Source organism: Nipponia nippon, unplaced genomic scaffold, assembly GCF_047370975.1.
Source record: "Nipponia nippon isolate SJK-2023a ecotype South Korea unplaced genomic scaffold, ASM4737097v1 scaffold_26, whole genome shotgun sequence".
NCBI classification, from domain to species: domain Eukaryota; kingdom Metazoa; phylum Chordata; class Aves; order Pelecaniformes; family Threskiornithidae; genus Nipponia; species Nipponia nippon.
The window spans coordinates 4,370,902-4,394,826 of record NW_028262343.1 but is presented as its reverse complement, the minus strand read 5'-3'; the positions used below and the strand labels follow the sequence as shown (position 1 = coordinate 4,394,826).

Sequence of the window (23,925 nt, the reverse complement as noted above, 5' to 3'; positions counted from 1 at the left end):
CAGAAAGAGTGTCAAGAACCTCTTCAGAGTTCCTTAAGAACTGCAAAATATGATAATATTCAAAGACTGGCTGTAGTAGTTGTACTGTCAAGTACAAGCCCTATAGCTTACTGGATTCATGGGGGAACTATCCCCAAGGTTAAATGGAATGAAGCATTGGTTAGTTATCTGAAAATTTCTCTTGAAATAATCTTTATAGAGCAGTAACTTTCATTTTGCATACTACACTATTGTCGTGTTTAGGTTTTACTCCAGTACAGATCATATGTAACCAGAGTATTTATTAAAATGTTGATGGCATTAGCTAACCCTTTAGGAATTTGCTACAACTGGCACAATACTTAATTTGTAAACATTCTTTGTTTCTTGTATATTAAAAGGAAGGGCTTTATAGCCTAAATAAAAAACAGTGAAACCAATAACAGGAGCTATCATTACATGCTTTTCTACTGAAGCCAGGAACAGAGAGATCATTTATGCTAAAATCTATTTTGCCTTAAATAGGCTAGATTGTTTCACAGAGTCATGCAATATGTCTTAATCACAGGGTAAGGAAGGAATCTTTTCCTGTGTAATAACTGCACTTCATTTTGCACTAAAATTTTTCATCCCGCTAGATCAAGTGGTAAATGACAATACCAGTAAATACTGCTTTAATTGAAGGTCAATTGCAGTTTATCATTCAATTGAACAAATATGCATTTAACACCTAATTAATTGGTTTTGTATCATTACTGTTCCAGCATATAAGTGTGATAATTGTTAGAGAAGAAAATGTTTTGCACTCAAATTATAAACTCCTGTAACCTGCTTGTATGGAAATATATTCTTCTAACTATGCCTGATGAAAAACAGCTAATGAAATATTCAGTGTAGAAATTGTTTCAGTTGCACTTCTGGTTTTGTAACAAGTACAAAGTAAAATCACTCATTCATACTGAGAAAGAACTAAGTCTGCAACTTCAAAAGAAATCTTCATACACTGTTTGAAGGCTACATAGTCATACTGGCAAAATGCAGCTTGTCTACTATTTCTGTATCTCTCCTACCTCTTATTACCATATAGTTACGTCCCCTTCAACTTGTGTCAGTTTAACTTCAAAATAGATTATAAATAAAGCTATTTACATTTTTTGTGTGGATAGTTGTGGTTTTACTGTTTTGGTTTGTTGATATATCTAGAGTAACAGGTAAATTGCTTTGGTTTTTTTTTTTTATTGTACTGGGTTTGTGTGGCAAGGTTTTGGTAGTGGGGGCTACAGGGGTGGCTTCTGTGAGAAGATGCCAGAAGCTTCCCCCATGTCCGATAGAGCCAATGCCAGCTGGCTCCAAGATGGACCCACCGCTGGCCAAGGCTGAGCCAATCAGTGACGGTGGCAGCACCTCTGGGATAACATATTTAAGAAGGGGGAAAAACTGCTGTGCAACAGCAGCTGTGAGAATATGTGAGAGCAACAACTCTGCAGACACCAAGGTCAGTGAAGAAGGAGGGGGAGGAGGTGCTCCAGGCACCAGAGCAGAGATTCCCCTGCAGCCTGTGGTGAAGACCATGGTGAGGCAGGCTGTCCCCCTGCAGCCCATGGAGGTTAATGGTGGAGCAGATATCCACCTGCAGCCTGTGGAGGACACCACGCTGGAGCAGGTGGATGCCCAAAGGAGGCTGTGACCCCGTGGGAAGCCCACGCTGGAGCAGGCTCCTGGCTGGACCTGTGGACTCATGGAGAGAGGAGCCCATGCTGGAGCAGGTTTGCTGGCAGGACTTGTGACCCCGTGGGGGACCCACGCTGGAGCAGTCTGTTCCTGAAGGACTGCAGCCTGTGGGAAGGATTTATGCTGGAGCAGTTCGTGGAGAACTGCAGCCCGTGGGAGGGACCCCACGCTGGAGCAGGGGAAGAGTGTGAGGAGGAGGAAGGAGCGGCAGAGACAACGTGTGATGAACTGACTGCAACCCCCATTCCCTGTCCCCCTGCGCCGCTCCGGGGGAGGAGATAGAGAAGTCAGGAGTGAAGTTGAGCCGGGGAAGAAGGGAGGGGTGGGGGAAGGTGTTTTTAGATTTGGTTTTATTTCTCATTACCCTACTCTGATTTGATTGGCAATAAATTAAATTAATTTCTCCGAGTCGAGTCTGCTTTGCCTGTGACGGTAATTGGTGAGTGATCTCCCTGTCCTTATCTCGACCCATGAGCCTTTCATCATATTTTTCTCCCCCCTGTCCAGCTGGGAAGGGGGAGTGATAGAGTGGCTTGTTGGGCACCTGGCATCCAAGCCAAGGTCAACCTACCACATAAATACCTATTTATGTTGGTTGTTATGCATTTTATTAGATGTGTGGGATGTAGTTTTATTATTTTTTTCCCCTGTATGGACTCATTCCCTTAATTTAATAAGCTGGTCATAAATTTATCCATCATTTTAAATTTTATACATAGGAAAGTCTTAAATAAATACTGTCAAAACTAACTAAGGTTGCTAAGTGCCAATACAGTAGCTGAGAAATATGACAAGCCACTGAGTCTTTAACACTAGTTAACTAGGAAAGCCAGTCACCATTTTTTGTATTAAATGGCTACCTTTAGGTGACTTAGATATTTGGATGACCAAATCCAAGATGGATCTTTAGGATGACCTTAGATATTTCAGCCAAAAATATTTCCACCTTTTGTCAAAACAAAAGCTAGGGAAAAGTACATTTCAGTGCTTAACCAAGTCCTGAATTCCTTCCTGCATATGCTTTGGAGAACTTGATCTAGGGCAGCTATGCAGGGTTTTTCCTCATTTTCCTAAAAAATCAACTTAAATGCTTTTGGCATGAGAGGAATAATTTGCACCACTTCAGTTTAACAATAAAAAACCCCTCAAAAACCAAATACCTGAATGCTGCTATTTTAGTTTTCAGTTCTCTACTAATTCAGAAGTAACATAACCGTTCACAGCATGCCCTGTATTGCAGGGATGCACAACTCTGCACAAGACTGCAGCTAATTGGGACAGATTTGCTGTATTACTCCTTCACAATGACTGGAGCCACAACCAGCACATTCTTGGGCTGATGCTCTACTTTCTAGCTACTAGCATCTTGACAGTGCCAGTTGTACTCACTCTCTCATCTCATGCCTTTATCAGGCTCTAATTCTTATGGCTATGCATGTAACCATGCAAATACACTGCCACTCCAGGTACCCAGAAGTATTACTTATAGGGATTTGGATTCCAGGAACTTGGTCTGTAAAAGGCCAGTTCCTTCAAACTGAAGCAGTTTTGTCAGAACCACAATTTTAAAACTGTTTAAATATTTTAAAAATAATTAAAATAACAAAAATAAGTACAAAGTGCTACTATTTCATATTAATCTCCCCCAAGGTGATGTTAATGCAATATAATTTGCTAGAGCTACACTTTTTTCAAAGGCTTTATTTTCAGTAGATAAAATATGCATCTTTTAAAAAGATTTTAAAACATTCCAAAAATGTTCAGCGAAATTAAATAGGCATAGTTATGTTTGTATACTTTTTAATATGATTCAGCTACAAAACATTGGAAGCTGGTCAAAAAAAAAAAGCCCAGCAGAAATACAGAATTTTTTCTTCAGCTTTCTTGTTTGACTTCTGAAGAAACTACACAGACCTGTACAATATCATCATACTCGTACGTTCTCTTCAAAAATGTGTCTGTAAGTCTTCAGCCAGAGACACTCTAGAAAGGGAAAAGATTTATGTTATTAGAAGGAATTACTAAGCTTATAAAACAGCTATTTTATAACAAAACTGCTATAAAGACTTACTTGCAATCCCTGCACTGAAGACAGCAATGTAAGTGCAAGATGGAGGGAGGAACTTGGGTGCAGCTTTCCAAGTTGCCTTCCTGAAACTCCACACCAGTGGATGGAATTAGTATTGCACATTTCTAAAACCAGATCCATAGTACTTTCACTGCTAGAGGAAATTGAAAAACAAGAATAAACCTGTGGGCTTTTTTTTAAGCATTCAAGGACTGCAGACATGTAACAGCTTGATTACTTTATTGTTCAGGTTATTATTAATCAAGCATTTATAATTAATTTATGTAATTATAAGAAGGCAAGCAAGATTTACTGTGATGTGCAGTAATTCAGGTGCATGTAGTTTTGTCTGACACGAGCATTCTGTCATGGGTTTAACTATACTAGATAGCATAATACCGCTCACATTTTGGATAGATGACAAGATTTTCGTGAGAAGTAACTGCAGACAAGATACATGCTTTAGTCCCTGGCTTCAACTAATATTTAGAATTACTTTATTTAAATGTCACTCTTGCCACCCTTTAATAAAGGACTACCATGGATCATAGTGTAAACACAAATCAAGTCAAAACATGGATAACTATGTACAAAAGACTACATCAACAATGTTTAGCAGGCATTCTAGGAGTGGTGCAGAACTAGCAGTAAAATCAGACTGGATACAAATGGCATCATTTATTCTCATAAAATTACTTGTAGTTTAAAAAAATTCTATATAAGCACTAATTTTGTTTAAGAACTAAGATGATTTGTGATTTAAGTATGGGGTGCAATCTTCAATGATACTGCAGCCAGTTCCATGGAATTCCACTACAGATTTTTGGCAATTTCCTAGTTCAAATAGTATTAACAGATCATTATGGAAGTTTGTTTGTTTGTTTGTTTGTTTGTTTTTAAATCATTGTAATTCAAAAGATGTGTTTCAAGTAATAGACCAGTAGTTTCATGTTGCTACAACCCATAGTAAAGACCAGATCTGAGTTGCTTCGGGAGAAAGTATTGAAAAATAAAACCAAGACAGCCACAACTTACCCACTCAGGAAAAAGCACAAGAATCAAGTGACATCATTACATGCAATTTGTTATTTTACATGTAATGTCAAAAGGTTCTTCCAAATTTACGGTGTCTGGTATTGTCTCCAGAGAAAGCCTTACGTCACCATAACCAGGAGCCTGAGGAGGTACAAGAATGCATATTTCTCAGATGCTGGATAGCAAAGTTGAAATTTCTACTACTTAAGTTCTCATTTACTGCAACAAGCTTAAAATAAGAGCAATTTGAAGAAAGAAGATTGACTCTTCATGCTTTTGATTTGTACCCAAATCACAGCAGTGCTCCATCCACTACCGAATACCACCTTCTTGATAGGTTTAACAGCTCATTAGACAAGGATGATCTGTGCAGTTTATTTATAGGAAACAATACACACTTTATTACTAAGTTTTTCAGATAGTTCATGTCCTTAAAGTTTGAATACCCATATACGCTTCCTGAGAAGATCAGCTTTATTCTAAGACCTCTCTGTTAGATGGATAACAGATATACTATGGACAGCATAAGTATAGTTTTCCTGCATAAGCCCACCACTATTCTACATCCTTAGAAAAAGCATTGTTCCTAAGAAATTGAGAGATTGTTCATCCTCCTTGCCATTTCAGTCCTCCAAGCCTCTGCCAAAATAATTAATTGCCACCAGTTAGAAAGGCACATGATATGAACACTTGTCAACTACCCAATTCTGTCAAGAGCCGAACACATTTCATATGGTCTACTAACAAACCTATGATAAATATCCTAGTTACCACCAACTGGGGCTGATTCGACAGTAACCTGCAGATAAAAAGCTTTAGATTTTTCAATCCCCACAAATGATAGATTGTAAGGAAAAAAAAACAAGGGAAAAACTTGTCCTCCCTGACAAGGTTTAGTTGTGACACATGTTCCAATTCTGCTGATAGAAGGATGCTGTAGTAAAAGTTACATTTACAGCTGAAAAGATAGTCCCAAAGAGGCCCAGAAAGCCAGTTATTGACATGTTGGGGATAGGTTTTAGTCATATACACTTCATTACAGACTGAAGACAGATGACATTTTAGAAAGCATATTAAATTGGGCATTAGAGTGAGCAAAGGGATGTCAAACTGATGGAGAATTCAGACCAGTAGAGCAATCTAAGTTTAGAAACTTTCAAGAAAGAGAACTAATTATCCACCATTGGAAAAGGGCACACATTTTCAGCTGTATTAGGTGACAGGAAGGAATCCACTGGAAAAATTATACCTAATTCCCTAAACAACAGGTAGTTTGCCATAACATTAGACTCCTCTATTAAGAGAGAGATATATTAAGAAAAAAACAATAAAACCAGTATTTTATAGAATAAACTTTGCAGCAATTGACAAAATCAAGACAGGATCAGCGTAGATGAGAAGGCCTAAAACAGCACATAGCCATTGGCATTAACAATGAGATAAATGCAAGAACTGATGGCTGGAGATAAAGGCCTTACAATAACACTAAAAGGAGGAATGTAGTCTTCATCCAAAAATGAGAGAATTGCTCAGAGTATGGAATCAACTAGACAATTTCTTGCTTGTGCTACTCAAGAATAACATTCTTTAAAGCTACACAGAGAGCTAATCAGAAGGAAGCCCACCACCCAGACAAGGGCAGTCTCTGTAGTATGGGCGGGCACAAAGCCAACTGTTTTAGGAGAAGCAGCTAGAAGGATAAAAACACTCTCCTACATGCATGTTTAGCAAAAAAAATGTTATAAGGCAAACATGGCAAAGTCAAGGAGATTTTTACAAAATGGAATGGCATGCACTGTCATAGGTAATCCTCCCTAATTCACTGAGGCTACATCTACGTTAACAAGTGATGCAGGAGACAGTGTGTACAGCAAATCAGTTGGTGCTGAGGACCTGACATCTATTCCATATGTGCCCTGGGGTTTACTTTGGACTGGTTCTAGTCTAGTCCTGGACTGAATGCCCATGAGCAGATAGAGCACCCTTGGCATACTGTGGACATGCATTGTCTGGTTTAATGCCATCCAAAAAGAACGTAGTTTGTGAATTCCAAGACCACTCCACAAAACAAACCAAATTATGGTTGATTGTGAAGAGCTGTCTCTGAAGAATAGCCACGAGCAGGTTGAAAGCTTATGGGTAAGAATTAGAGACCAAGGCAACAAAGGGAACCTTGTGGCTGCCCGACCAAGGGGAGACTATTGACGAAGCCTTCTTACTCCAGCTACAGGAGGCATCACACTCGCAGGCTCTCGTCCTGCTGGGGGACTTCAACCACCCCGACATCTGCCGGAAAAGTAGCACAGTGAGCTGCAGGCAATCCAGCAGACTCCTGGAGTGTATCGAGGATAACATCTTAGGCCAGGTAATAGACAGCCCTACCAGAGGGGCCGTAATACTGGACCTGTTGGTCACCAATGCAAGTGAGCTAATCAGAGGTGTCAAGATTGGAGGCAGCCTGGGCTGCAGTGATCCTGCATGCACTGGTGGAGATCGCAGTCCTGAGGGATATGGGTCAGGCAAAAAGTAAAGTCAGGACCCTGAATTTTAGGAAAGCAAACTTCCAGCTGTTCAAGGAGTTAGTCAATAGGGCCTCCTGGGAAACTGCCCTCAGGGACAAGGGAGCAGAACAGAGCTGGCAGATCTTTAAGGACGCTTTCCATAGGGCACAAGAGCTCTCGATCCCCAGGTGTAAGAAATCAGGAAAGGAAGGCAAGAGACTGGCATGGCTGAGTCGAGACCTGCTGGTCAAACTAAAGGGCAAGAAGGAAATGCACAGGCAGTGGAAGCAGGGACAGGTATCCTGGGAAGAGTACAGGGATGTTGCCCGGTTGTGTAGGGATGGGGTTAGGAAGGCCAAGGTGTGGCTGGAGCTGAACTTGGCAAGGGATGCAAAGAATAAGAAGAAGGGCTTCTACAAGTATGTCAGCCAGAAAAGGAAGGTCAAAGAAAGTGTACCCCCCAATGAACATGACTGGCAAACTGGTAACAACAGACAAGGAGAAGGCTGAGGTACTCAACAACTTTTTCGCCTCAGTCTTAACTGGCGACCGCTTTTCCCACACCTCTCGAGTGGATGGACCGCAAGACAGGGACTGGGGGAGCAAAGCCCCTCCTGCTGTAAGAGAAGATCGGGTTCGTGACCACCTGAGGAACCTGAATGTACAGAAGTCTATGGGACCTGACGAGATGCATCCCAGAGTCCTGAGGGAATTGGCTGATGTAGTTGCCAAGCCACTCTCCATGATATTCGAAAAGTCATGGCAGTCGAGTGAAGTCCCCGGGGACTGGAGAAAGGGAAACATTGCACCCATTTTTAAAAAGGGTAGAAAGGAGGACCCTGGGAACTATCGACCTGTCAGCCTCACCTCTGTGCCTGGGAAGATCATGGAACAGATCCTCCTAGAAGCTGTGCTAAGGCACGTGGAGGACAGGGAGGTGATTCGAGACAGCCAGCAGGGCTTCACCAAGGGCAAGTCTTGCCTGACTAACCTAGTGGCCTTCTATGATGGAGTGACTGCATCAGTGGACAAGGGAAGAGCTACGGATGTCATCTATCTGGACTTCTGTAAGGCCTTTGACACAGTCCCCCACGACATCCTTCTCTCTAAATTGGAGAGATATGGATTTGATGGGTGGACTGTTGGGTGAATGAGGAATTGGCTGGATGGTCGCATCCAGAGGGTAGTGGTCAATGACTCAATGTCCAGATGGAGATCGGTGATAAGTGGTGTCCCTCAGGGGTCCGTTCTGGGGCCAGTGCTGTTCAATATCTTCATCAATGACATAGACAGCGGGATCGAGTGCACCCTCAGCAAGTTTGCAGATGACACCAAGCCGAGAGGTGCGGTTGACACGCCTGAGGGACAGGATGCCATCCAGAGGGACCTGGACAAGCTGGAGAAATGGGCCTGTGCGAACCTCATGAGGTTCAACAAGGCCAAGTGCAAGGTCCTGCACCTGGGTCGGGGCAACCCCCGGTATCAGTACAGGCTGGGGGATGAAGGGATTGAGAGCAGCCCTGCGGAGAAGGACTTGGGGGTACTGATAGACAAAAAGCTGGACGTGAGCCGGCAATGTGCTCTCGCAGCCCAGAAAGCCAACCGTATCCTGGGCTGCATCAAAAGAAGCGTGGCCAGCAGGTCGAGGGAGGTGATTCTGCCCCTCTACTCTGCTCTGGTGAGACCCCACCTGGAGTACTGCGTCCAGCTCTGGGGTCCTCAGCACAGGAAGGACATGGACCTGTTGGAGCAGGTCCAGAGGAGGGCCACAAAAATGATCAGAGGGATGGAACACCTCTCCTATGAGGACAGGCTGAGAGAGCTGGGGTTGTTCAGCCTGGAGAAGAGAAGGCTGTGGGGAGACCTTATTGTGGCCTTTCAATAGTTAAAGGGGGCTTATAAGAAAGATGGGGACAGACTTTTTAGCAGGGCCTGTTGTGATAGGACAAGGGGTAATGGTTTTAAACTAAAAGAGGGTAGATTCAGACTAGATATAAGGAAGACATTTTTTACGATGAGGGTGGCGAAACACTGGAACGGGTTGCCCAGAGAGACTGTAGGTGCCCCATTCTTGGAAACATTCAGACACAGGCTGGATGGGGCTCTGAGCAACCTGATCTAGTTGAAGATGTCCCTGCTCATTGCGGGGGGGGGGGGGGGGGGGTTGGCCTAGATGACCTTTAAAGGTCCCTTCCAACTCAAACTATTCTATGATTCTATGAAATTTTTCCCAAGTCAAGTCTGTTTTGCCCATGATGGTAACTGGTGAGTGATCTCCCTGTCCTAATCTTGACCCACAAGCCTTTCATTGTATTTTTCTCTCCCCTCTCCAGTTGAGGAGGGGGAGTGATAAAGCAGCTTGGTGGGTGCCTGGGAGACAGCCAAGGTCAACCCGCCACAAATATTTACAAAAATATGAATAAGCTGCTGGAGTTAGTTTTATTTGTTGTCTGTGGGAGGGATTGGTTTTCTTAAGTATCATTCTTATACACCAGCCTTTCCCATGCTGTGAAGCTGAGATAATTGGTTCTCAGCATCTGAAGTACCTTCCTCCCTTTTCCTTATGTTTGAGAAGATAGTTGAACTACTGTTGGAGCAGTCAGTTGCAAGAACTCTTGAAAAATAGGATGAGGAAATTTAATATATCTTTACTGTCGTTCTTCCCTTCAGGTTATTATGTGATACCATCCTAATTTGTTCATTAAGTAATGTTTCAGCACATTTCAGGCACTAAAATGTTAATCTTTTATGTTAGAAGCTCCATTAAGTTACTGGCCTTTTTATGCAACTTTTTCAGCATTTTAATAGCAAATTAAAGAATGTATTCAGTTTTGTAAAGCAGACTATATTTCCCTTTGCTTTAAAATCTATCCCACAAGTTGTCGAATAATAATGTTTAACCCCCAGTAGGCATCTAAGCAGCACCCAGCCGCTCACTTACTCCCCAAAATGGGATGGGGGAGAGAATCAGAAGGGTACATGTAAGAAAACTTGTGGGTTGAGATAAGAACAGTTTAATAGGTACAGCAAAAGCCGCACACGCAAGCAAATCAAAACAAGGAATTCATTCACTACTTCCCATCGGCAGGCAGGTGTTCGGCCATCTCCAGGAAAGCAGGGCTCCCTCACATGTAATGGTTACTTGAGAAGACAAATGCCATAACTCCAAACTTCCCCCCCCCTTCCTCCTTCTTCCCCCAGCTTTTATTACTGAGCATGACATCAGTTGATTTTTTTTTGACTTATAATTAAATCAGTATTTTAACATACTATTCTAAATTATATTTATTGTGCTTTGCTTTTTTTCGGAGCTGTATACAAGCCTTGACTAATGAGATTAAATTGCAGTTTCAAAATTACTAGCACTGTTGTTCAAATGCTAAGACGCATAATAAATTATAACATAGCAAAGTGGATTTCCACTGCAGTTCTCTCTGGCTCAGCTGAATCGGCTTTCTTCTCATCTAAACATGGTCTTTTAGTTGTACATAAATACCAGAATTGTTTTCTGTTGTGAAAACACAAAAATGCAATGTGTTTTGCCATAAATAAAATACACACTCAGTAAAACTGGGGAGGGATTGGAAGAAAGGTTGAGTTCTTCTTAAATCCTCATGAAAATAACTGTTTAAATTAAGGTGCAATGTTTTTTTCTTTTAATGAATCTACTTTTGGCTCAAGGACTTATTTGCAACCTATGGATACATGTCAGTACTTATACTGCCTAAAACCAAAGCAGGAATTTGCAGAGAAAGCTGGAGTAATAAAAGGTGTAATGGTGATTTGTAAACTAGACATCATATGGAAAACGAATCTGGGTGAACAAGGAAGGCTGCAAACTAGCCAACTCTAAAGAATGGTAAAGTCTTTAACTTAAGCATCAATTTAACTTAGCATCCATTTTTAAGGCAACCCAATGAACAATTGCATAATGACTTGAAGGAAAAGTTCAATCTGCTTACTTTCTGCACCTCATTCTGAATTCACATGTTTCTGTACATATTTTGGAAAATTATTTAATACAGATACTGAGCACACAGTTGGTCAGTGAAGTGTGGAAAAAACACTATTCCAAGGGACTGTAGCTGAACAAAAGCATTCTTATTCCTCAACCCCTTGAACAGACTGGCAGTGGCTTGGTGCAGGCTCCAAAAGAGATAAAGGCCTGAGCTGTAGACAGGCCATGAATTCCTCTAGTTTCAATCTGTTCTCTGAAAACTCACAAAGGAACAGATCAAGGAAAAAACAAAGGAAGTTGTGGGTACAAGGAATCTCCTGCATACCTTTTCTCTCTCTCTCATATTTTGACTACCAGTCAACCACTTTATCCTATAAATATGACAGCCTAAGCGAGCATTTTTTTTTTTGAGCCCTCCCTGCTAGGCAGTGAAGCTGCATGGCGGTGATCTCCCCCCGCCCCGGGACACCTCTCAAGGCTGCTCCTCGAGGCAGAGAGACCTTTTCCCGACAACAGATCTTTGGTAAGCAACCAATATAGCGTGTAACTTTTTTCTTGGTAACTTTGCATGCTGAATTGATGCTAATGAAACATATAAGCTTTGCATATATAATCCTTTAGATATAAACCGTTGACCAAGTCTGAGACTAGGACCGGATCCAGCTGCACCTGGACTCCTCTCTGAGGAAGGAGTTTAGAAAGCAAGGGGGTCCTTTCTGAATCTTGTCACTCAATGGGAGGGTCTTCCTTACTCTTTGTATTTCTTCACTTAGACATAAACCATTGTCCAAGTCTGAGACTAAGATTGGACCTAAGCTCCATCAGGAGTTTAGAAAGCAAGGGGGTCTACTCTGAACCTCATGACTCAACAGGAGGGTCCTCCTTACTCTCTGCATCTTCAGTTTCTCTGTGAATCATTCTAACTCGAATGTAACTCAATTTCCCTTTGTATGATTCTTCCATGCAGTAATTAATAGAGTGAACCTTGCCATCGAACTTTCTTAAGTCACACTTTCACAACATCATATTAAAACCACTTTTGCTAATACCTCTGTTGGTGATTCCTTAAGTGTTATAAATCACCCCTGACCCATTCACGACAAATTGGCATAGTCAGCAGGATGGCAAGTAGTATCACTGATTACTTATGAAAGCATGGAATAAGTACGAGTCCTAAATTCTCAGAAGAATGGGCTCATGATAATTGGCATGATTGGGAAGCTATTGAAAATCAGCTAAATATAGCCCGAGGACATATAAGAGATGGAAAAGGGAAAGGAATTATTTGCAAAATGCTAGGTACTTGTTTAGAAGCTGTTCATCAATATGGAAAGAATAACAATAAAAGGGAGCAGGACCTAAAAGAAGAAGTAGAAGGCAGGAAGGCAGCTGAATCAATACTGTCTTTGAAATTTGAACAGCTGCAGAAACAGTTACAGGAGGAAAAGGAGAAAAACTGAAAATTAGAAGAAAGGATCGAAATGATGCTTGTGCATGCTCCTCATCCCCCTAACATTGTACAGATTAGATAATTAATTGCATCCCCAGAAGAATGGGATGGGAATATATGGGGTAGCCCCAATAGTAGTAATTCAGGAGATGATGACTTTTTACTTTCTTCAAATCCCCCTGAATATGAAGCCAGGCCTATTATTAAAAGAGAAATGTCTGAAGGACCTCGGGGTGGTGCTCCGCGATATACTATATGAACCACTCCCTGGGATCTGATACAATTGACAAATTTACAAGAAAAATATGGCAGAAAGCCAGGTGAAACTGAAACAGAGTATTTGTGGTGAGTCTGCCTGACTGGCAGCGACTGAGTCTTCTGTCTGGAGATGAAGCGAATGGCTTTTGGGGTCCGGGAGTTCTCTTAAATTTAGGACCCAAACTGGCAGATGCATCCCATTCTATTACTAGCAGGATAGCTTATTGGGCTGGAGGAATAGATGCTATGGAATGAGGTGAACCCTCCGTAATCCCCATAAGATCTCTTAACAAGCTCTCTACAGCCATCACAAAAGCTGCCTGCATACAAACCATGCATAGACGAGAACCTGGTGATATCCCAATATCTGCTACAATTGATTATGCGATGCTAAAACCACTACTTAGAGGAGCCCCGGCAGTTCTTAAATTCTACTTAAGTGCAAAGCGGGATTAAATTAGAAGAGACATAGAACACAATGAGGGATTAGGTGAAAATGATCCCTGCATCCATATCCCTACCTGGGCAGAATTAATGCATGACATTTTAAACCATGCCTGTGAAATGGGGTGGGATGATCCATTAGTCGAAAAATCAAACCCAAGGCCCTGAACAGGAGAACACCAAGTCAGACCAGTAAAAACACCCCCACAGGGACCAGGAATTAAAGAAAATATACCTAAAGACTCTCGAGCAGAATCCCGAGAAAGGAGAAAGGAGCTGTAGAAGAAAGCATTAGCACTAGGCACTCCCCAAACTGCAATTCAAGGTCAGCCTACTGGCATTATCTTGGATCTAATTGAAGCATTCCAGAGAGGAGATAACAGTGAAAGGAAGGAGGCATTTCAGCTCCTCCTGGCCAGTCCCCAGAAAGGGAAACAATCCCTTCCTCTCTCTTAAGGAGGAATCGCAGGACATGAAGTCAAAACACAAGTAATGTCCAGAAGTCTATTGGGCCTGCCTGTCCAGAAAGTGGAAGCTTATCAGTGGATAAGTGATGATGACCCATATATTTTAATTTCAGTCAGTCCTCAAGGACAATTGGTAAAGTTTTAAATAGATACGGGAATACAAATTTCAATATTAACACAACAGGATGCTGAGATGCTGGGTGTACGACCTGGATGGAAAAGAGTTTAAATTACTGGAGTGAACGGGGCAAGTGCTATTTGCCAAACCATGAAAGTTAATCTATGGCTCCCTGGCAAGAAGTGCATGTTGTCTACTCCCTTTGCAATAAAAGATCACAATGAAAATATTTTGGGTTTTGAATGGCCCAACCTGGTGCTTGCCAGACGTTCAAATATTAACCCAGACCCTGATAAAAATTGGGAGGCTACAGTGCATGTACTCCACGCTGCTCCTGCACTCCCTGAATCAAAGGTTACTAACGTACCGCAATACCCAATTTCTGCTGCAGCACAAAATGGGATTTCTGAAGGAATAGCAGACTTAGAAAAGCAGGACATTATTTCCAGAACCCACTCCCCGTATAATTCACCCATCTGACCAGTCCGAAAGCCAGATGGGAGATGGCGTCTGTCAATTGATTTTTGGTGCTTAAATGCCAATGCAGCTCCGTTAACAGCTGCAGTACCTAATACTGCAACTTAGCCACATTACAAGCAGCCACACACCCATGGATGGCAGTGCTAGATGTGAAGGATATGTTCTTTATAGTCCCCTTGCAGGAGAAGGATAAAGAGAAATTTGCTTTTCCTTGGGAAGGCATACAATACACCTTTAACAGACTCCCACAGGGGTATAAACATTCACCCACAATTGCTCATGCTGCGCTTGCTGAACTCTTACAGACAGTCTCACTCCCTCAAGATGTGAAACTGTACCCATATATAGATGATATCCTAATCGGAGGGACCTCCCCTGAAAAAGTGGGGGAAGCATCAGCAGCAGTGTGGCAAACACTACATAAAGCAGAAGTTGAAATTCTACCCGAAAAATGTCAAGGACTGAGTAGAGACGTAAAATTTTTAGGTACTTGGTGGATTGCAGGTAGTGCAGCAATCCCACTGTACACTCTCAGTAAAATAGAACAATTGCAGATGCCCCAATTTAGGAAGGAATTACAACAACTTATGGGTACTGGAGGAAACATGTACCTGGATTTTCTATTATTGCTCACCCATTGTATTCACTTTTACAAAAGGAAAAACCGTGGGAGTGGAACCCAGAGCATGAAGAGGCAGTCAAAACTTTGATACAGGAATTAAAGACATATCAGTCACTGGGGCCAGTACACCCCCGCGACCCTATTATGGCAGAATGGGGTTTTGCAGAACATATTGTACTTATTGCAATCTATTCCAGACCAGGCCAAACAGGCCATAAAGGCCTTTAATGTTTAACTCGACTGCATTTAAAGAGACAGAACAGAGATATTCTGAATGGGAAAAGGGACTTTTGTCTTTAGTTCGAGCAGTTAAGCAAGCTGAAAAAATACATCAGGGACAACTAGCGGACCATTTAATTTACTTGAAACAGTCCTAAAAGGAACTGCTCCCCCAGAAGGAATTGCACAAAAAACCCACCATCAGAAAATGGTATGCCTATCTGATGGGAGTAGCAGAGGAAATGCAATTGACTGAAGGATAAACAAAAAATTCCAAATATCAAATCCCTATAAACACTGACCCACTAGCACTAAAACAACCTTTTAAACCTTCGCCCATTCTGGATGCACTGCCCCTCACTGAGGGTACACCAACAGAAAACATTTGGTTTACAGATGCTTCAGCAAAAAGGGTAAACAGTAAATGGCACTATAAGGCCGTTGCATTAGATATTGCCACCAGCAAACAAATAATAGAAGAAGGTGAAGGTAGTGCACAAGTAGGGGATTGAAGGGCAGTTGTTCTAGCAGCACAGAATGGAGTAGTCAGAATAGTCCCTTCCAACTCAAACTATTCTATGATTGTATGATTCTATTGTATGTGGGGATGATCCAAGATACTTGTTTCAATAGTGCATTCCTGATCTGAACCAAAACAATGACAGAGAGGCACAGTACAGGTAAAATTCTGGGCCTGTGAGAGAAATAATGGTTACAGAGCTAGTAAGTAGATTAGGAGGAAAATGATGGAAGGTGAAAGGAGCCTAGAAATGAAATAATCTGATAGCACTTAAAAGATGAGAAGACAAGAAGGACTTGCAATGCAACTAGGAAGAAAAATCAACGCTATCCCAGCTGAAACCAGGACAAAAGGGAAAAAAAACCAAAATCCATTTGATGCTTTTCCAAAGACAGATGTTGCTCAAAGTACACAAAATATCTCCTGTTTCTTTGTTAATCACTAGCACAAAACAATGATGGATGAGTAAATAAAACTAACACATCTCCACACTCCAGGTTTAATGACCACTGTCTGTTTCAAGTGCAATTCTCAAAGGTTCAACAAGAAGGGATGAAGAGAGAGAATACCAATTTAGGAAGGGAAAATCTGTCTTTAAAGAGAAATTATAGAAAAGGTCAGTTGAAAATGTGATCATTTATTAGCTTAAAAAAAAACAAACAACAAAAAACCAAACACAACAAACCAAAAACAAACAACAAGTTTTAAAGTAATGGGAGTAACTAAGTTTAGAAAAGAGGCCAGTTTCTGATTTGATGGGGTTATACAGATACTTGACACCTAAATTAAAAACAAAGAGAAGTTTTAGTGACTTAGCTGTCAATTTCCAGGATCCAAGTCTCCTTGCCCAGTTCCAAGTTGATGTGATTGATTTCCCTACAGAACTGCTAAATTTACTAGAAGATATTGGGGGAAAGGGTGGGAGAGACAGAGACAGAAACCCAATTACAAACTTTGCAAACTCAGACTAAGATATAATTGTCAAAGCTTTTTTACTTGTCTCCCATATGCCACCATCTTCAATTCAAAAGATGCGAGTCAGGTTTAGGCATAAGAGTAGACAGGCTGTGCAGCTGACTTAAGCAAGCTAGTAATTACAACTTAAAATTCATGAACAATTTATAAAACAACCAGAATAGAATAGATTCAATCAAAACTGTAGACATGAAAGATAAATAGTATTATACTATACATAAAAATTGTTACTGAAAGAAGCTAAAATGTCTGTATGAATTAGGGAGCAGACTTCTGTGTCAACATTTGGCATACTTAAAGGAGTTCTTTTGTCAGTGCTTTTCAGTTTGTTGTCAAATGGCATACAAGAAGTTAATTTTATTCTAACCAATGTATTTTGCTACATAGATTGCTTGATTCTGGCAGTTCAAGTGCGCAATCCATTAAGTTATTTTTTTCAGTGCTATGAAAAAAGAGGCATGTTATGTGCCAGAAAAAAATCCTCAAGAAAACAAAAAAATGTCGCCATTCACATGACCAAAAAGAATAAGAATGCTTTTGTTCAGCTACAGTCCCTTGGAATAGTGTTTTTTCCACACTTCACTGACCAACTGTGTGCTCAGTATCTGTATTAAATAATTTTCCAAAATATGTACAGAAACATGTGAATTCAGAATGAGGTGCAGAAAGTAAGCAGATTGAACTTTTCCTTCAAGTCATTATGCAATTGTTCATTGGGTTGCCTTAAAAATGGATGCTAAGTTAAATTGATGCTTAAGTTAAAGACTTTACCATTCTTTAGAGTTGGCTAGTTTGCAGCCTTCCTTGTTCACCCAGATTCGTTTTCCATATGATGTCTAGTTTACAAATCACCATTACACCTTTTATTACTCCAGCTTTCTCTGCAAATTCCTGCTTTGGTTTTAGGCAGTATAAGTACTGACATGTATCCATAGGTTGCAAATAAGTCCTTGAGCCAAAAGTAGATTCATTAAAAGAAAAAAACATTGCACCTTAATTTAAACAGTTATTTTCATGAGGATTTAAGAAGAACTCAACCTTTCTTCCAATCCCTCCCCAGTTTTACTGAGTGTGTATTTTATTTATGGCAAAACACATTGCATTTTTGTGTTTTCACAACAGAAAACAATTCTGGTATTTATGTACAACTAAAAGACCATGTTTAGATGAGAAGAAAGCCGATTCAGCTGAGCCAGAGAGAACTGCAGTGGAAATCCACTTTGCTATGTTATAATTTATTATGCGTCTTAGCATTTGAACAACAGTGCTAGTAATTTTGAAACTGCAATTTAATCTCATTAGTCAAGGCTTGTATACAGCTCCGAAAAAAAGCAAAGCACAATAAATATAATTTAGAATAGTATGTTAAAATACTGATTTAATTATAAGTCAAAAAAAAATCAACTGATGTCATGCTCAGTAATAAAAGCTGGGGGAAGAAGGAGGAAGGGGGGGAAGTTTGGAGTTATGGCATTTGTCTTCTCAAGTAACCATTACATGTGAGGGAGCCCTGCTTTCCTGGAGATGGCCGAACACCTGCCTGCCGATGGGAAGTAGTGAATGAATTCCTTGTTTTGATTTGCTTGCGTGTGCGGCTTTTGCTGTACCTATTAAACTGTTCTTATCTCAACCCACAAGTTTTCTTACATGTACCCTTCTGATTCTCTCCCCCATCCCATTTTGGGGAGTAAGTGAGCGGCTGGGTGCTGCTTAGATGCCTACTGGGGGTTAAACATTATTATTCGACAACTTGTGGGATAGATTTTAAAGCAAAGGGAAATATAGTCTGCTTTACAAAACTGAATACATTCTTTAATTTGCTATTAAAATGCTGAAAAAGTTGCATAAAAAGGCCAGTAACTTAATGGAGCTTCTAACATAAAAGATTAACATTTTAGTGCCTGAAATGTGCTGAAACATTACTTAATGAACAAATTAGGATGGTATCACATAATAACCTGAAGGGAAGAACGACAGTAAAGATATATTAAATTTCCTCATCCTATTTTTCAAGAGTTCTTGCAACTGACTGCTCCAACAGTAGTTCAACTATCTTCTCAAACATAAGGAAAAGGGAGGAAGGTACTTCAGATGCTGAGAACCAATTATCTCAGCTTCACAGCATGGGAAAGGCTGGTGTATAAGAATGATACTTAAGAAAACCAATCCCTCCCACAGACAACAAATAAAACTAACTCCAGCAGCTTATTCATATTTTTGTAAATATTTGTGGCGGGTTGACCTTGGCTGTCTCCCAGGCACCCACCAAGCTGCTTTATCACTCCCCCTCCTCAACTGGAGAGGGGAGAGAAAAATACAATGAAAGGCTTGTGGGTCAAGATTAGGACAGGGAGATCACTCACCAGTTACCATCATGGGCAAAACAGACTTGACTTGGGAAAAATTTCATAGAATCATAGAATAGTTTGAGTTGGAAGGGACCTTTAAAGGTCATCTAGGCCAACACCCCCCCCCGCAATGAGCAGGGACATCTTCAACTAGATCAGGTTGCTCAGAGCCCCATCCAGCCTGTGTCTGAATGTTTCCAAGAATGGGGCACCTACAGTCTCTCTGGGCAACCCGTTCCAGTGTTTCGCCACCCTCATCGTAAAAAATGTCTTCCTTATATCTAGTCTGAATCTACCCTCTTTTAGTTTAAAACCATTACCCCTTGTCCTATCACAACAGGCCCTGCTAAAAAGTCTGTCCCCATCTTTCTTATAAGCCCCCTTTAACTATTGAAAGGCCACAATAAGGTCTCCCCACAGCCTTCTCTTCTCCAGGCTGAACAACCCCAGCTCTCTCAGCCTGTCCTCATAGGAGAGGTGTTCCATCCCTCTGATCATTTTTGTGGCCCTCCTCTGGACCTGCTCCAACAGGTCCATGTCCTTCCTGTGCTGAGGACCCCAGAGCTGGACGCAGTACTCCAGGTGGGGTCTCACCAGAGCAGAGTAGAGGGGCAGAATCACCTCCCTCGACCTGCTGGCCACGCTTCTTTTGATGCAGCCCAGGATACGGTTGGCTTTCTGGGCTGCGAGAGCACATTGCCGGCTCACGTCCAGCTTTTTGTCTATCAGTACCCCCAAGTCCTTCTCCGCAGGGCTGCTCTCAATCCCTTCATCCCCCAGCCTGTACTGATACCGGGGGTTGCCCCGACCCAGGTGCAGGACCTTGCACTTGGCCTTGTTGAACCTCATGAGGTTCGCACAGGCCCATTTCTCCAGCTTGTCCAGGTCCCTCTGGATGGCATCCTGTCCCTCAGGCGTGTCAACCGCACCTCTCGGCTTGGTGTCATCTGCAAACTTGCTGAGGGTGCACTCGATCCCGCTGTCTATGTCATTGATGAAGATATTGAACAGCACTGGCCCCAGAACGGACCCCTGAGGGACACCACTTATCACCGATCTCCATCTGGACATTGAGTCATTGACCACTACCCTCTGGATGCGACCATCCAGCCAATTCCTCATTCACCCAACAGTCCACCCATCAAATCCATATCTCTCCAATTTAGAGAGAAGGATGTCGTGGGGGACTGTGTCAAAGGCCTTACAGAAGTCCAGATAGATGACATCCGTAGCTCTTCCCTTGTCCACTGATGCAGTCACTCCATCATAGAAGGCCACTAGGTTAGTCAGGCAAGACTTGCCCTTGGTGAAGCCCTGCTGGCTGTCTCGAATCACCTCCCTGTCCTCCACGTGCCTTAGCACAGCTTCTAGGAGGATCTGTTCCATGATCTTCCCAGGCACAGAGGTGAGGCTGACAGGTCGATAGTTCCCAGGGTCCTCCTTTCTACCCTTTTTAAAAATGGGTGCAATGTTTCCCTTTCTCCAGTCCCCGGGGACTTCACTCGACTGCCATGACTTTTCGAATATCATGGAGAGTGGCTTGGCAACTACATCAGCCAATTCCCTCAGGACTCTGGGATGCATCTCGTCAGGTCCCATAGACTTCTGTACATTCAGGTTCCTCAGGTGGTCACGAACCCGATCTTCTCTTACAGCAGGAGGGGCTTTGCTCCCCCAGTCCCTGTCTTGCGGTCCATCCACTCGAGAGGTGTGGGAAAAGCGGTCGCCAGTTAAGACTGAGGCGAAAAAGTTGTTGAGTACCTCAGCCTTCTCCTTGTCTGTTGTTACCAGTTTGCCAGTCATGTTCATTGGGGGGTACACTTTCTTTGACCTTCCTTTTCTGGCTGACATACTTGTAGAAGCCCTTCTTCTTATTCTTTGCATCCCTTGCCAAGTTCAGCTCCAGCCACACCTTGGCCTTCCTAACCCCATCCCTACACAACCGGGCAACATCCCTGTACTCTTCCCAGGATACCTGTCCCTGCTTCCACTGCCTGTGCATTTCCTTCTTGCCCTTTAGTTTGACCAGCAGGTCTCGACTCAGCCATGCCAGTCTCTTGCCTTCCTTTCCTGATTTCTTACACCTGGGGATCGAGAGCTCTTGTGCCCTATGGAAAGCGTCCTTAAAGATCTGCCAGCTCTGTTCTGCTCCCTTGTCCCTGAGGGCAGTTTCCCAGGAGGCCCTATTGACTAACTCCTTGAACAGCTGGAAGTTTGCTTTCCTAAAATTCAGGGTCCTGACTTTACTTTTTGCCTGACCCATATCCCTCAGGACTGCGATCTCCACCAGTGCATGCAGGATCACTGCAGCCCAGGCTGCCTCCAATCTTGACACCTCTGATTAGCTCACTTGCATTGGTGACCAACAGGTCCAGTATTACGGCCCCTCTGGTAGGGCTGTCTATTACCTGGCCTAAGATGTTATCCTCGATACACTCCAGGAGTCTGCTGGATTGCCTGCAGCTCACTGTGCTACTTTTCCGGCAGATGTCGGGGTGGTTGAAGTCCCCCAGCAGGACGAGAGCCTGCGAGTGTGATGCCTCCTGTAGCTGGAGTAAGAAGGCTTCGTCAATAGTCTCCCCTTGGTCGGGCAGCCACAAGGTTCCCTTTGTTGCCTTGGTCTCTAATTCTTACCCATAAGCTTTCAACCTGCTCGTGGCTATTCTTCAGAGACAGCTCTTCACAATCAACCATAATTTGGTTTGTTTTGTGGAGTGGTCTTGGAATTCACAAACTACGTTCTTTTTGGATGGCATTAAACCAGACAATGCATGTCCACAGTATGCCAAGGGTGCTCTATCTGCTCATGGGCATTCAGTCCAGGACTAGACTAGAACCAGTCCAAAGTAAACCCCAGGGCACATATGGAATAGATGTCAGGTCCTCAGCACCAACTGATTTGCTGTACACACTGTCTCCTGCATCACTTGTTAACGTAGATGTAGCCTCAGTGAATTAGGGAGGATTACCTATGACAGTGCATGCCATTCCATTTTGTAAAAATCTCCTTGACTTTGCCATGTTTGCCTTATAACATTTTTTTTGCTAAACATGCATGTAGGAGAGTGTTTTTATCCTTCTAGCTGCTTCTCCTAAAACAGTTGGCTTTGTGCCCGCCCATACTACAGAGACTGCCCTTGTCTGGGTGGTGGGCTTCCTTCTGATTAGCTCTCTGTGTAGCTTTAAAGAATGTTATTCTTGAGTAGCACAAGCAAGAAATTGTCTAGTTGATTCCATACTCTGAGCAATTCTCTCATTTTTGGATGAAGACTACATTCCTCCTTTTAGTGTTATTGTAAGGCCTTTATCTCCAGCCATCAGTTCTTGCATTTATCTCATTGTTAATGCCAATGGCTATGTGCTGTTTTAGGCCTTCTCATCTACGCTGATCCTGTCTTGATTTTGTCAATTGCTGCAAAGTTTATTCTATAAAATACTGGTTTTATTGTTTTTTTCTTAATATATCTCTCTCTTAATAGAGGAGTCTAATGTTATGGCAAACTACCTGTTGTTTAGGGAATTAGGTATAATTTTTCCAGTGGATTCCTTCCTGTCACCTAATACAGCTGAAAATGTGTGCCCTTTTCCAATGGTGGATAATTAGTTCTCTTTCTTGAAAGTTTCTAAACTTAGATTGCTCTACTGGTCTGAATTCTCCATCAGTTTGACATCCCTTTGCTCACTCTAATGCCCAATTTAATATGCTTTCTAAAATGTCATCTGTCTTCAGTCTGTAATGAAGTGTATATGACTAAAACCTATCCCCAACATGTCAATAACTGGCTTTCTGGGCCTCTTTGGGACTATCTTTTCAGCTGTAAATGTAACTTTTACTACAGCATCCTTCTATCAGCAGAATTGGAACATGTGTCACAACTAAACCTTGTCAGGGAGGACAAGTTTTTCCCTTGTTTTTTTTTCCTTACAATCTATCATTTGTGGGGATTGAAAAATCTAAAGCTTTTTATCTGCAGGTTACTGTCGAATCAGCCCCAGTTGGTGGTAACTAGGATATTTATCATAGGTTTGTTAGTAGACCATATGAAATGTGTTCGGCTCTTGACAGAATTGGGTAGTTGACAAGTGTTCATATCATGTGCCTTTCTAACTGGTGGCAATTAATTATTTTGGCAGAGGCTTGGAGGACTGAAATGGCAAGGAGGATGAACAATCTCTCAATTTCTTAGGAACAATGCTTTTTCTAAGGATGTAGAATAGTGGTGGGCTTATGCAGGAAAACTATACTTATGCTGTCCATAGTATATCTGTTATCCATCTAACAGAGAGGTCTTAGAATAAAGCTGATCTTCTCAGGAAGCGTATATGGGTATTCAAACTTTAAGGACATGAACTATCTGAAAAACTTAGTAATAAAGTGTGTATTGTTTCCTATAAATAAACTGCACAGATCATCCTTGTCTAATGAGCTGTTAAACCTATCAAGAAGGTGGTATTCGGTAGTGGATGGAGCACTGCTGTGATTTGGGTACAAATCAAAAGCATGAAGAGTCAATCTTCTTTCTTCAAATTGCTCTTATTTTAAGCTTGTTGCAGTAAATGAGAACTTAAGTAGTAGAAATTTCAACTTTGCTATCCAGCATCTGAGAAATATGCATTCTTGTACCTCCTCAGGCTCCTGGTTATGGTGACGTAAGGCTTTCTCTGGAGACAATACCAGACACCGTAAATTTGGAAGAACCTTTTGACATTACATGTAAAATAACAAATTGCATGTAATGATGTCACTTGATT

General features: G+C 42.0%; 2 pseudogenes; both read left to right on the top strand.

Moving 5' to 3' along the window:
- The window catches only part of LOC148055179 (trafficking protein particle complex subunit 13-like), a 52,164-nt pseudogene that overhangs the window by 26,990 nt on the left and 1,249 nt on the right, over window positions 1-23,925 (top strand).
- On the top strand, window positions 11,711-13,592 carry LOC148055180 (uncharacterized; annotated as a pseudogene).